The sequence below is a fragment of the Haliaeetus albicilla genome, chromosome Z (genome assembly GCF_947461875.1).
Source record: "Haliaeetus albicilla chromosome Z, bHalAlb1.1, whole genome shotgun sequence".
Taxonomy (NCBI): Eukaryota; Metazoa; Chordata; class Aves; order Accipitriformes; family Accipitridae; genus Haliaeetus; species Haliaeetus albicilla.
In genome coordinates, this window is record NC_091516.1 from 58,136,655 (window position 1) to 58,151,690 (window position 15,036).

Consider the following 15,036-nt stretch of genomic DNA (forward strand, 5'->3'; position numbering starts at 1 on the left):
TTCTAGTTTAATGACATTAGGACTTCAAGAGCAGTGCAATTTCCTAGCAGGTCAGAGGAAAAACTTCCTGAGGGATAAGAAGATGTCAAGTTTGTGCTACCCATTTTTCTGACATCTTAAAGTCCAGACTTCATTTCCAGTGTGAATCTATTAGATCCACAGGACTCCGTTATCCAGTGAAAATTGGACGTATGTTGTTTCATTGAGCAGGTTCAAGCTGAGTTAAACAGAGGTGCCAAAGTCTGCTTCAAGAACGTGTTTGGAGTCTAGCTTTATGAACAGATGGCAACTCCAAATGAGGTTAACTGTGATTTTCTTCCTTGGTCTGCTATTGGCCTGCTATGTGACCTTGGACAAATGACTTACTCTCATGTTTCTTGCTTTCATCTGCTGTTCTCAAAGGATTTCTGGAGACAAATATTTTACAGAAGTGACAGTGGGATTGGATTTGATAAGAATTTTGTGGTTATATCTTGCAGCGGAGAGAGGGGCCATTTGAAAACCAGGTCTTTTCACTATTATAAAAGGTAGCATTTATAATCTGATTTCTTTTTAGTTTATTGTACTGATAAAGACACCAAATACAACTTCATTACATTAATGGCCTTTAAAGAATTATAGAGAAGGAAAATTCCTCTTGGGTTATACAGCTCATTATGCTTGCAGGTGTAGGCTTCTTACCTCCTAGCTTTTTCTAGTGCCTTGTTCTAGGAATTTACTGATTTCTGCAGTGTCACCAAATGTGGCTGGTTGCAGGAGCAGCCTAAGAGTCCTAAAACAGTCCTAAAATGTCATGTAAAGCATGTAGAATGCTGACAGCATTCCACTGTAATCCCTGAACAAAATCTTGATTTGACACTACCTTTAAGAGACCTTGTCTTGCAACAAAAATGCTCAGGCTGAAAATCCCTTTGCTGAAGCATCTTGTGCCTGGTCATGGAGGAAAAGAATAGAATGAGCTGCTAAAAAATATGGCTCATGTCTGTAGTGCACAGCACAGGGGCTGCATGATTTAACTCCTTTAGTGTCCTGAGACCAGAGGAATTAGCAAAAATAAATTTTTCCTTGCTAAATCCTTGGAAATTTTGCATTCCTTCCTGATGGCATAGCTAGGCAGCCTTTCTCCCTCTTTTATGAGGGATTTAGAGGAAGCAGAACTTTGCTTCTGCTTTTTGCTTTAGACAATCTTGAGTCCTGCTTTGTGTTGCTTTATAAAATACAATCACCCAAATGCAAGTGCCAGGTCACTTTTTTAAGCAGAATTGCAAATAAAGTTATTAATGATCCATCTCTTACCAGTGAAGCTGGAGCATGAGCTGGGAGAAGCCTGTGTAACCCAGCCCTCCTACTCAAACAGACAGGTTTGCTGCAGAGCAGCATCCAAAATTCTCAAAGCTGGCTTTTTTCCATTGAGACAGGCTGCAGAATCCACACGGGATGATGGATAAGAGTCTGTTATGATGACCTCATTAACTGAGATCCTCTTTTCCAGGTGCTCTCTTCTGCATCATACTGTAAACAGAAGCGAAACAGAACTTACCATATGAATAAAGGCCTGGAGAGAGAGCTCTGCCAGTCATCATGAAAACAGCTTCTATTTTCCAAAGTCTGTTATAACTCTGTTCTCCTCTAGGAACTAGTTAGGATTAAAAGGTGGTCATAGCTTGAGGTCTTCTAAGAGAAAGTAAGGTAGGTATAAGGGGTTAGTTTATGCTGTGGTAGAAAGCTGCACAGAATAATAAGGAATGCATATGTGTCCTGGTTTTGGCTGGGATAGAGTTAATTTTCTTCCTAGTAGCTGGTATAGTGTTATGTTTTGGGTTCAGTCTGAGAATACGTTGATAACACACCAATGTTTTCAGTTGTTGCTAAGTAGTGTTTAGGCTAAGTCAGGGATTTTTCAGCTTCTGATGCCCAGCCAGCAAGAAGGCCGGAGGGGCACAAGAAGTTAGGAGGAGACACAGCCAGGACAGCTGACCCAAATTAGCCAAAGGGGTATTACGTGTCCAGTATATAAACTGGGGGGAGTTGGCTGCGGGGGGACGGATCACTGCTTTGGAACTACTTGGGCATTGGTTGGTGATTGGTGAGCAATTGCATTGTCCATCACTTGTTTTGTATATTCCTATTATTATCATTATTATAATTATCATCATTAGAATAATTATCATTATTATCATTATTATTATTGTCATTATTATTTTCTTCCTTTCTGTCCTATTAAACTGTTCTTATCTCAACCCATGAGTTTTACCTTTTTTTTTTTTTCCCCCCCCTGATTCTCTTCTCCATCCGACAGGGTGGGGGGGAGGGATGTAAGCGAGCGGCTGCATGGTGTTTAGTTGCTGGCTGGGGTTAAGCCATGACAATATGATTTATTAGATCAAGGATTTAGCCTTGAGAGTCTGAATTCAACTGGTTACAGCTTTTTAATGTAACCCCTAGCCCTTCATGGCAACATATTCAATACAATGAAAATAAAATAAGGTGACTGGAAGGAGACTATATTTAGGGCATGTGTGGAGGCCATGTATGACCATCTGAATTTAGCAGTCATTTGCCTGGGATAGGTAAGATCAAGAATATCTAGGAAGGAGGAACAAGAAAAATATTTTACGTTTTGGTCTTCTTCAGCAGGGCTAAATTGTTCAATAGATTTCTAACAGTGTTGTTAAAAATTTTTACCCAGTTCTCACCGGCCTGTTAGCACTCAATGGACTTTTCAGGTGTTACACACCTTTGCAAGTGAAGTTACTTTAATTAAGGCCAGGAGGGCTTTATCTCTGCCATGGTGGTGGCTAACCTGCTTATCTTTCTGAACTCTTTGTTATATTTTATAACTGTGTGTACTGAGTCAATGGAATTGCCTTGTGTTTAAGAGGAGTAAGCCTGGAAGGAGTAACTTGACATTTCAGTGTAATATGTGTGAGGACACTAGTGGCTACATTAAAACCATAAGGTCACCAATGGGATTAGATAGAAAGTGTCAGGGTTTGGCGTTTATTTTTTATTGTCCTGTAGGTTTTAAGTCAGCTGTGTATAAGAATCGTAGGTCTCATAATCTGTTGCTGCAATATCATCTGCCATGGGAGGCACTTCTATACTGATGTATTAAAATTCAGTAGAGAATTACTACTGTCTTTTTCATGAAGACCCAATACAATATTTACAAAACAATTATTCATTTCTAAAAATGTCTTGCATCAGAGAATCACATAATGTTTTCCCTGGATGTATTAATGAAACCTTGTTTTACATGTAAGCATTACTGTGCTTCTGTTAAGACAGAAGAAAAATGGGCAGAGGAGCATGCCCATAATCTAATGATGTGCTAGTGATGAGAGCATGAAGGGATGTTAAGGATGGGATCTGCAGCTTCCAGCTTACACTGTAAGACTTGCACATCTGGACTCTACCTTAGCTACCTTTATTGTCAGAGGAGACAGATGAGCATTTTTAAATTCGATGCATCTGTGATGTATTTTACATGTCTAGGATGAGACGAGTTGTGTCGTAGAAATGTGTTTCTCTTCATTAACTATAATGGGAGTCTAGACAAGAACCAAATGTGTCAAAATCTACAACAGAAATACCTACATTTGAACAGACGATTTCCTTCCCAAAGGCTCTAATTGTAACCCCTCTGTATCTTACCACTAACCTACACTTCATCCCAGAAGAAATAAATTCCCTGGGTTTATGTACTTTGCTATGACAATAACCCACACGGCTTACCTGAAAGCTTTAAATTTTGCCATGTTCTCAGTCGTGGCAGTGGCAGCTGCACCTGCTCCTGCTGGACTACTGTATTTATCTGTGCCAGAGCCACCAGTGTTGTGCATTATGGGAGCATTGATTAGCCTGAGCGTGCTGCTGCACCAGTGTGCTCCAAAGGGCCAGAAGTCTTCTCCAGTTTTTGTGCTCTGAGGACTGTGGTGTAGTGACACTTTGAGGACTGGTCTGACCCGGTAACCACAAAGCCAACACATTTCTGTGTCCTGGGTATGCAATGATGAACCATCAGTGCTGGCAAGGTCAGGTGGCTGATGTGATCAGGCTGTGCTCAGTATGAAATTGTCTCGCTGGCTGGAATTGTGTTCTCCCTGTCAGTTGTACAGTCAAAATTTGTTCAGTCCTAAGCCATTTCAGAATTTAGCCTGTTTTAGGCAATACCAGTCCAGAGGCATAGTTGCTTTACTCTCCATTCTCCAGGTGTCCCACCCAATAAGCTACTGTTAGGTAACTGAGAGTTGCTGGAGTTGCTAGTTAGGAACCTTGTTCATGCACTTATTTGATTTAATATATGTGATTGTTTATTAAGCCATATAATCTGACATTTGGTCTAGAAAGGTGGAGTTGCTGAGTTATTATTTGTAATTATTAGATTTCTAAGGCAGGGCCATTAGTTGCTGTTAATATGAGCTTGTGCTTAGCAGTGCAGTAAATTAAGCTGCTAGGTATTACGTTATTGTGTTGGTCATATTGCCCTGTCATTTGTAAATTGTGGGGTTTAATTATATCCTGATCACTGTGTTTATATTGCTGCAGTAACACTATCAACCATTAGTATTAAATTTGGCACAACCTGTACTGTTTTTAATGATCAAAGCTAAGCTTCTCTTCAGACAGGTCAGTCTTGTTTTATTAGTTAAACTAAAGGAAGGAATGTACAATGGTCCAGTATATTTCACCTGATATGAAAGCTATTTTTCAAACATGTCTAGGACTCTTAAATTCCAAGATTTATTTTCAAAAGCACTTCAGGGGAAGCACACAAAAAATTCAGATCCACTAAAAGTGTGTTTTTATCATGATTTTTCATGTTGAAAAGCCAAATCTTCGTTGGCCTTCCAGACTACTCTCTTACCACTTACAAAGAAAGCAGACAGAATTACTGTTAGTTGGCTGGTTTTGTATAATATTATAGAAAAGGGCAATTGCAAGTGCATTTTCTGAAGTATTAAATCCTCATGAAGAATTGGCTCTTAAAGCTTCATAGTTAGGAGGTCCTTAACATCCCATTGCATCTCATGGTTGACAGGTATAGCATTTCCAGAAGTGGTTTCTTCCTTTAACAAAATAATTAAAAGGAGCTGTTGCTACTTATCTTTCACAGGGTCATCATCATGGTTTTCCTCTAGAACTAATGTACAGCACTACTAGCATGTATTTGTTTCAGATCTGTAAACATGAGTGAATGTGCATGGGTACGATAGCAGGGAAGGACTAATGCTCATTCTGCAAAAACTGACATGGAAACTGGATTTGAAATTTGAACTTAAGTGGGAACATGTTTACCCACAAAAAGGTTGCTGCTTTACTTTAAGGAGGTGTTAATTTGATTGTAGAGTAAATTAAGTTTTTACAGGTGTCATGGTTTAACCCCAGCCAGCAACTAAGCACCATGCAGCTGCTCACTTACTTCCCCACCCACCCAGTGGGATGGGAGAGAATATCAGGAAAAGAAGTAAAACTCGTTGGTTGAGATAAGAACGGTTTAATAGAACAGAAAAGAAGACACTAATAATGATAATGATAACACTAATAAAATGACAACAGTAATAATAAAAGTATTGGAATATACAAATGATACACAGTGCAATTGCTCACCACCTGCCGATTGATGCCCAGCTAGTCCCTGAGCAGCGATCCCCCACCCCCACTCCCCCCAGTTTATATACTGGACATGACATCACACGGTCTGGAATACCCCTTTGGCCAGTTTGGGTCAGCTGCCCTGGCTGTGTCCTGTGCCAACTGCTTGTGCCCCTCCACCTTTCTTGCTGGCTGGGCATGAGAAGCTGAAAAATCCTTGACTTTAGGCTAAACACTACTTAGCAACAACTGAAAACATCAGTGTGTTATCAACATTCTTCTCATACTGAACTCAAAACACAGCACTGTACCAGCTACTAGGAAGACAATTAACTCTATTCCAGCTGAAACCAGGACAGCAGGATAGTTTTGTGCTATTCTGTGCTCCTTTTTACCTCTGTCTTGGGGAAGCAAAGCATGCCTCAGTTCTTATTCTCTACTTAGAGCAAGTATAGCATAAGAATTTGTCTTTATACTGAAAATTTATTCCAGAAGATCTTTCTGTGTGCATGCTAGTGTTTCAACTCAAAGCAGGCAGTAAGGTAACAGTAGGGGTTGTTTCAGTTTTCAGGCATACTGAGGCCTGAAACATTGAGTTGATTCCTTGTATTCCCTGTAGATGTCCCCTTTCCTCAGTCCATTTCATTATACCTTCACACAAAAAAAGAAGTGCAGCTGAACCAATTCTTTTGTTTGGTTTGCTGCCTGCACTCGTGGAATCTGTTCCAGCAAAGTCACATCTTTTAATGCTCATGTGAACAGTAGTACAGCAGTGCACCATCTGCACCCTAGACTAATTGTATTAATCTGATAATGTCTCAGAAACCAAAACATTATGAAGCCTTAAGCAGACAAGAAGCATAATGCTTGACATTGTTTCCTGTGTTTTTTCAGTGAAGCTGTTCTGTAACGTCTGCCTGATGCTGGAATAAACCATGCAATTAATCTAACAGTCCTAGTGACAAAGGGATGTGAAGATCAGAAGCGAGCATATAAGGTTACCCCTTAGCAACTGTATGTTGAAATCTCTTTTGTGCAAGGCACAGTTCGGGTATGGAGTATGCAGTTTCACAATCTGGATACAGTATCTCTGCCACACAGATGAAATATGAGTCAGTATATCCAAAGACCAATGTCAACAAGCAAAAGTTTTATGTGTCCAGCCTAGCATAGATGACAACTGCACTGTGGAGTTTTGCAGGTTATTATGTCATTTGGCTTAAGGGGTGTTGGATAGGTACTTGTGTATTAGAAATTAAGGCTTACATTCTGCCTCCACAGGTATGTCTCTTGAAAAACTAGAGGTTACATCAGATGTACAAGCTTTGAAGGAAATCTGTAGAATGTGAAAGGAACCTGTTATATCTCTGTAGGCCAGAACAGCTACATATTACATCTATGCAACTCCTGTGAGACCCCAGCTGGAGTAATGTGTTCAGTTCTGGGGCCCCCAACATAGGAAGGACATGGACCTGTTGGAGCAAGTCCAGAGGAGGGCCATGAAAATGATCAGGGGCTGGAGCACCTCTCCTACAAAGACAGGCTGAGAGAGTTGGGGTTGTTCTGCCTGGAGAAGAGAAGGCTCTGGGGAGACCTTATAGCAGCCTTCCAGTACCTGAAAGGGGGTCTACAAGAAAGCCAGAGAGGGACTTTTTACAAGGGCATGGTGGTGATAGAACAAGGGGTAGTGGCTTTAAACTGACAGAGGGTAGATTTAGATTAGCTGTAAGGAAGAAGTTCTTTACTGTGAGGGTGGTGAGACACTGGAACAGGTTGCCCAGAGAAGTTGTGGATGCCCCATCCCTGGCAGTGTTCAAGGCCAGGTTGGATGGGGCTTTGAGCAACCTGGTCTAGTGGAAGGTGTCCCTGCCTATGGCAGGGGAATTGCAACTAGATCATCTTTAAGGTCCCTTCCAACCCAAATAATTCTATGACTCTGTGAACTCTCTGTAGATGTAATCTGCTTCACTAAATTATATTGGACTTCGAATAGTACAGTTTGCATGGGGCCTACACAATTTCAGAAGCACCCTTATGTTTTTACTATCTTCTTGAGACTTATCAATATGTTTATAATAAAGTAAGTCTTGGTTAGGCCTTTAGAGAGGTCTGGAAGGACTTCTGAAAGTTATGTATTAACCTTGTGTTGAAATATAGCAGCATGACCATTTTACTGCTGTAAGCTTAATTTAACTCCTGTTAATCCAGTGATCAAGATATATTTGAATCTGAAGGTATGCTTGCATTGCAAGGTAGCTCTTTATTTTTCCATAATCAGATCATTTCAGTTTTGCCTGTTGGTTTGACTAGTGTTTTTTTTCTTTTAGTAAGTGGTGGAAAACATAGTGCCAGTGTTGATATTTGTTTTAAAATAAAGAAGTTGGAGCTGAAAGAAGTGGAAGAGTGATGATGCTTAGCAGAATTTGGAAAATCCTGATTTCCTGGCAGTAGTAGATTATTGCATTGTAATTATAACTGGTGTAGTCAGTATTTGAAGTTTTCGCCTATATTTATCATGTTCCTTTACAGTGATCATGTACCTTTACAGTGATCACGTTCTCTAAATTTGTATATTACTTATACCACATTTTTCATGCCAACTTAAGCAGGCGTATTAAAGAATGAATCACAGAGTAGTGGATTTTATCTTAAATTCCCAGGTGTGCCACATCAGTCTGGCTCTGACCTAAATGGAGCTAATCTCGTTTTATTTTAGAGCAAGCAGATGAAGAATTGGGTGATAGGCTCTGGTCTTACAGGCTGTATAACTTGTAGTATGTTGTCCTGTCCTTAAAACAGGAAGTGCGCAAGAAGAATACTTCTCTAATTGCATGTACTCCCCCACACATGCAATAGTTTAATAATTGAACCTGTCTGCACATGGTTATATAAAAAGCAGCAAATGTAGGTGGTTTACACTATCTTTGTATATTTGCCTGATTGTTTTCCATAGCTGAACCTAGGGTTAGAAACTCAATAGAGACAAAACGGGATGTAGCCAGCAGCCTTTGCTTTTGTGCGTGCTGTCAGCCTTCTAAATTGCTGTTTAGCTGGCACTTAAACCGAAGCCTGTTGCAGTTCCTGGATGTGACTGTGAGAAATACTAAGTAGAAGAGTGAAGAAGGAAGAAAGAAAAAAAGCACAAGGAAAATGAAGAGGGTGTTTTGGAACAAAGAGAAGACTAGGAGGGAATAGAAATTCCTTATAGAGAAAAAGCAACAGGGGAAAGCATTTCTGATTCTTTGTCTGATCTTATAGCATTGGTGAGATGTGTGTTTTCAGCACATGAAGTGGTATGGAAGAAGCTGTCTATTAACTACCATCCAGTTTGCTGTAATCATGGTACCTGCAGATACCCCTCCAGTGATTTGCACCTTGGTATTCCTTGGGTATTACCAGTGGTTACTGAAGAAATATCTATAGTCTAAGTTGCAAGTCTTGCTGGAGCCAGAGTACTGGTCTGCAAGATAGTGACTCCCTCAGGAAAGTGCTTGCTTAGAAACTTAGTTGTGTGGCTTGCCATCCTGGGTTCTCACTCATTTTTCTAATGAAAACTTGGACTTCTGTCCCTGCTGTGTTAGGATAGGGATTCAGTCTTCTCAGTTAGTCAGCTGGGTAGCATGCTTTTTAGAGAGCAGATGTATTATTATTTGGGAGTACTCTTGGCATGTGTAGTGATTGCTGCCTCAAATTATGATGGCATCTGCCTCTCTAATAGCAGATATTGTGTGTGATACAGCTGGGTTTACTCAAATTTGGGACTGGATCAAAACCATAATGCATGGAATGCACGGGTGGCAAAAGATGTGATTGAAATGGGATAAACAATAGCAGGGTAGCAATGCAATTTCCTAAGCATTTATTTATGTAGCAACCAGAATGATGAAAGCATCCTAAAGGGCAATAGGTCTAAGGCTGTTTTGGCTTAATGCCAATTTAGGAATAAATTACAAGTACTAAAATTTGTGTGAAAAGCAGCAATCTCAGTATTGTTAAAGATTCTGTAAATTTCTGGTGGATAAATGAAAATGTTAAAATAAATATAATAAATCCATGTAGTAGAAGTGCTAAATATATAGTGAAGAAAAAATCTCAACACCATTATCTGCTGGGTGTTGCAGGATGTGTGTTTCTGGTAGGAAGCAGGAAAGGGAAAGAGATCTAGAACCAGGACATGGAGACATTCAACAATATAACAGATACTTTTGTTTCTATTACGATGTGAGCCAGGGTATGGCATCTAGGCTGTGGTCTGGATGAATGGGTGAAAAGTGTGTTGCGGATGCAAGTGTCTCCCACTTGGAAGACTACAAAAGTGAGGGGAGGGCTGGGGTAGGATGGAAACCTCAGGTGCTAATCACCTTCTAAGACCAAGCAATAAGTGATGTTTTGGGAGGATATTTTTTAGTGTTGTTTTTTTCAGTTAAATACAATTAACTTGAATGTACAAATTATGATTTCTGTAAGGTTCTTCAAATTATCTGCAAAAATTTTATCTTGCAGGCCTCCTGGGCATACTTTTAAGTCAGTTTTCCAGCAGCAGAATATTAGTGAATAATAAAGTGCCATATATTCAGATTCTCAAATTGAAAGTGAGCTGTTAAAAGAATAAGATAGAAGACTGAAAGTCTGAGTGCAGGTAGTGCAGATAGCGCAGGACAGTTTACTCCAATGACTTCTCCACACATTTTGATGGCTTTCCTGCTTCTGATCTCGCAAAGTGTATTTTCTCTCTTCAGTGATTTTCTGTTTTTGTTTTTGTTTTTTGCTATAATTACTCTAAACCAGCCTCTGCTTCTGATGTCGTAAGGGTTATGTGAATGTGTAAGTCTTACCTTATTTTGAGGGAATAAGAGTCTTGATGGTGTATGTGTTATATGCATATGTTTAGTGATATAATGGAGGTGCTGTGAATTCCTTCACTGCTGTAATCACTGTAACCACCTATTGGTTTGGATGTGTCTTTGATAAGACAGCCTCTCCTGCAACATATGTTCCCCAGTATCTACACTCTCTCAGGGAAAAGTGCCAGGACTTAGGTGCCTTTTAGCAGTTCCCTCTGAAGCTCTTCTGTCCATCTCTGCTTTAGAAGATGTGAGGCCATGGGATGAGGTGTGATGGAAAGTGGCCTTAAAGCTTAAAGGGTTCATTAAGAAACATCACCACGGAACCTCCCTACTGACATTCTAGTTATACCAACAACTAAAATTTTGTAATGGTGTTGCTCTGGTTGGGGCCTTAGACAGACAGAGACCTTCCTTTCGAGTCACAGCATGTGCTACACACGAGTGTACAAGTGGAAACAGGAAGCTATCGGGTTTTCTTTTCTCTTGGTTGGAAATTGTTGGGGAGTTACTGAACTTATGGGAAACGTGCTGCATAAACTAGTTCTGTAGGAGGAAACTTAAGACACCTTGACAACTCCCACCTTCAAACTGCCAGCTTTACAGTCAATTTTTTATTAAAATCGGCAATTGGCTTTTAGTTAGAGCTAAACCGAGCAGTGCCAGATTGTTGTGGACCACTCTAGTTCAAAGCAGAGTCCTTCAAATGGCACCTTCCAGAGGTTGTCAGCTGTGCTTTCCCTGTTTGCTGGCAGCTATGGCCACACACACCACAAGGGGCACTCAATTTTTGCTTCAGAGTAAACTGCTTGCTATAATGGTCAGGAAAGAACCCATCTTATCGCTCCCTGCTGGTAATTTTTGCATGTTGTATGAATAATGATTTTTTGTTTCCTTCTTTCTGTAGTATTGGGTATTTACTGGCCACAGCTGTGGGCAACTTGGTTTCAAAAGCCAGATCCTTAGCTTGCAGTGAAGAAGGTTTTCCTCTTTTTATGCCTGTTAAGAGCTTGGTCCTATAGCTCTGTCACAGTAAACTTTTTTGTGCATGGTTAGAAGCAGAGTACAGCATAATACAAAATGGTTTAGGGGAATACAGAAACCTGATCTCAGAGCTAGTACTGGATGAGCGTCCAGGTTTTGGCTGGATAGAGATAATTTTCTTCCTAGTAGCTGGTATATTGTTATGGTTTGGATTTAGTATGAGAATAAAGTTGATAACACACTGATGTTTTTAGTTATTGCTAAGTAGTGTTTAGACTAAGTCAGGGATTTTTCAGCTTCTCATGGCCAGCCAGCAAGAAGGCTGGAGGAGCACAAGAAATTGGGAGGAAACACAGCCAGGACAGCTGACCCAAACCAACCAAAAGGGTATTCCATACCATGTGACATCATGCCTAGTATATAAACTGAGGGGAGTTGGCTGGAGCAGGGGGCAGATCGCTGCTTGGGAACTGGCTGGGCATTGGTTGGCAATTGGTGAGCAATTGCATTGTGCATCACTTGTTTTGTATATTCCAATTCTTTTATTATTGTTGTTATTATTGTAATTTTGTTGTTGTTATGATTATCGTTAGTGTTTTCTTCCTTTTTGTTCTGTTAAACTGTTCTTATCTCAACCTATGAGTTTTACTTTTTTCCCTGAGTCTGTCCCCCATCCCACAGGGTCGGGGGGAAGGATGTGAGTGAGCAACTGCATGGTCCCTAGTTGCTGGCTGGGGTTAAACCACAGCAGAGAGTTGCTCTGACCACAAACTGTAAAGAGTAATCAAATACTGTACTTCTGCCTAGAAATGGCTTGCTGCAGGGACTAATTAAAAAAACACCCAAACTCTCCTTCCAGATCAGTTTGTGAATAGAAGTTTTGTTTGCTGTGTTAAATGCCTTCTGAAGCACAGTATGCATTAAGCAGTATGTAGAAAAGGCTTTGAAGGTGGTTTAGTTCACTAGAAAGGCAAAGTAGAATTAGAAACTGGAAAGTTACTCTTTGGTGTGTAGGGGGAAGAAGGCTGTTCTGCAGTTGTTCCCTACAGCATGTTGCTAGCGCATTGCTCCTCTACTGCTTGTGCATCATGGCCTGTGCAGAGCTATCCAGTCAGTGGTAGGTCCTGGCTACTTACTCTCTGCTAAACTGCATCAGGGACAGCACATTTTTTCTGTCCTGTTCTCTCCCCAGGTGAAGAATCCTTGTTACAGCAACAGTTGTATCATGAATTGGAGAGGACACTCGCTGTCCTCCAGGGAGGTGGTTACTACTATCCTCAGTGTTCTTTCCCATATTAAGTGTTTGATATGTCATGTCTCTGACTTCATTTACTTGCTTTCATTATATTTCAGGTATCGCAGATGGCAAAGAAAACACTGGATTTTTTTCTCCAAGTGAGTCCTGTAAGACTGCTGATTTAGAGCTCTGGAGTGTGGATGATTACCTCGCCCCAGGTATTCTGTTTCCAGGCTGGTTTGGGGCAGGGGGGCACAGATTTAGCACATTCTCTGGTTTTCCCCCTGTGCATAATAGTAGGTCATTGTGACCAAATGATAAGGTTGAACATGGTAAAGTTGCAGGGTGGTCGTCAGAATGGTTCTCTGGAGAAAAATTTCTTCAGCCATCAAGTCAGTTTCGTCCTGCAAGTTAAGGCCAACTGTCATGGTTTCAGCCCAGTCAGTAACAGAGCACCACACAGCCGCTGGCTCACTCCCCCCTCTCCTGCCATGGTGGGATGAGGAGAAATATAAAGGCAGGCTCATGGGTCGAGATAAGGACTGGGAGGGATCGCTCACCACTTATGGTCATGGGCAAAAACCAGACTCAGCTTGGGGAAGAAACAAAATCAGTTTAATTTCCTACAGGTCAAATCAAAACAAGGATATTAGGAAGTAAAACCAAACCTGAGAACACCTTCCCCCCACCCCTCCCTCCTTCCCGGCTCAACCCCACTCCCGGTTCTCTCTCCCTCCTCCCCCCGGCGGCGCAGGGGAACAGGGGATGGGGTTGGGGTCAGCTCCCCACACCTTGTCTCTGCCGCGCCTTCCTCCTCGGGGGGAGGACTCCTCACCCGTTCCCTGCTCTGCCGTGGGGTCCCTCCCGTGGGAGACAGTCCTTCACAAACTTCTCCAACGTGGGTCCTTTCTGCGGGCTGCAGTTCCTCACAAACTTCCCTGGCGTGGGTCCTTTCCGCGGGCTGATCTTCACACACTGCTCCAGCGCGGGCTTTCCCATGGAGTCTCGGCCATCTTCAGGGGCCTCTGCCCCCTTGCTCCCCTCCATGGGCTGGGGGGGACAGCCTCCTGCCTCACCACGGGCTGCAGAGGCATCAACCTCCTCAGGCACACCTCCTCCCCCTCCTTCCTCACTGACCTTGCTGTCTGCAGAGGTGTTCCTCTCACATTCCAATCCCACTACTCACTGCAGGTTCCCCTTCTTAAACCTGTTCTCCCAGAGGTGCTACCACTGTCACTGACAGGGTCAACCTTGGCCAGCGGCAGGTCCAAGTTGGAGCCAGGGAAGCTTCTGGCAGCTTCTCACAGGAGCCACCCCTGCAGCCCCTCCCCCACTACCAAAAAAACCCACGCCACACAAACCCATAACACCAACATATAAATCAACACGGTGGATGATTTATTCCTCTGAATTTTGAAAGCACAGATCGCACAACTAGACACTTGTGACCCCACCACTAACTGCAGAGGCTATGCCTTGTGACTGCACACTGCTGAAGCACTGTATGACTTGCCAAGTTGCAGGCTACCAGTACACCAGACCATTGACCTACAAAATCATCATTTCTCTCAGATCTGTGAAATCTTTTGAGTTCTTCAAAAGACACAGGTACAAATACCTTGACTTTATGTCTCCTTGGTATGAGTTTGAAAACATCCATAATCCACTGTAGTTGCTGCCACTGTCCCTAACTGCCATATTAAGCACTTTGATCCAAACCATGAGAAACAAAGATTTCTTCTGTTGTTTCATACACTTAGCTTTCCTGATAATCATGCAGAACTGTGGTTTAAAGTCAATGGATTGAGTCCTACAGCTCCTGGAGCTCCATTTCAGGACAAAGTTTTAGATTTATGGTATAAATAATTGAAAGATATTCACAATTAAATTATAACTTTTTTTCATATTCTACCACTTGTAAAGAACTATGCATTTTGCCTTGTCTTCATCAGCCCTGCTTTTTAAAGACAAATAAATCCTGTTTCCCCTTTGTTAATACTAAAGCTACCTTCACTGTGCTCCTACTGGAGTGTGTAGTGCCCATAGCAATCCCACTCAGTTTTGAGTTATTGGCAGTCAATTTGAGGGGCTGCATAGGTCAGACTTGACCTCAGTTACTGACTCCCACATGATTTTAGGCAAATTTTGTCTCTTGGCGACATAGAGTTTAAGCTAATTTTTTGTAACTGAAAATCACGATGGCCATGTCGAGAATTACCAGCGTTTGTTAGAAAGGGTGCAGCACACCGACTGAAGATGCCGTAGCCTCCTTGGAGATCTTTGCTTTGGAAAACATCTCTGAAATCCCGAACTTCTTAGGACAGTTGCAGAGGCACTGTGTCACCAACCTGCCTCTGCCCTGTCCACCCTCTGCAC

The 15,036-nt window shown here is 41.7% G+C and overlaps 1 protein-coding gene across 6 annotated transcripts in view; it reads left to right on the forward strand.

The window, feature by feature from the left end:
- Positions 1-15,036, forward strand: part of MOB3B (MOB kinase activator 3B) — a 119,433-nt gene that overhangs the window by 18,952 nt on the left and 85,445 nt on the right. For 5 of the 6 annotated variants that reach the window (XM_069776000.1, XM_069775997.1, XM_069776002.1 and 2 more), the window contains one exon: positions 12,777-12,878. The exons of the other annotated variant lie outside the window; for it this stretch is intronic. The gene's annotated coding sequence lies outside the window, so the exon portion shown is untranslated. The remainder of the gene's footprint in view (positions 1-12,776; positions 12,879-15,036) is intronic. 6 annotated transcript variants of the gene reach the window in all.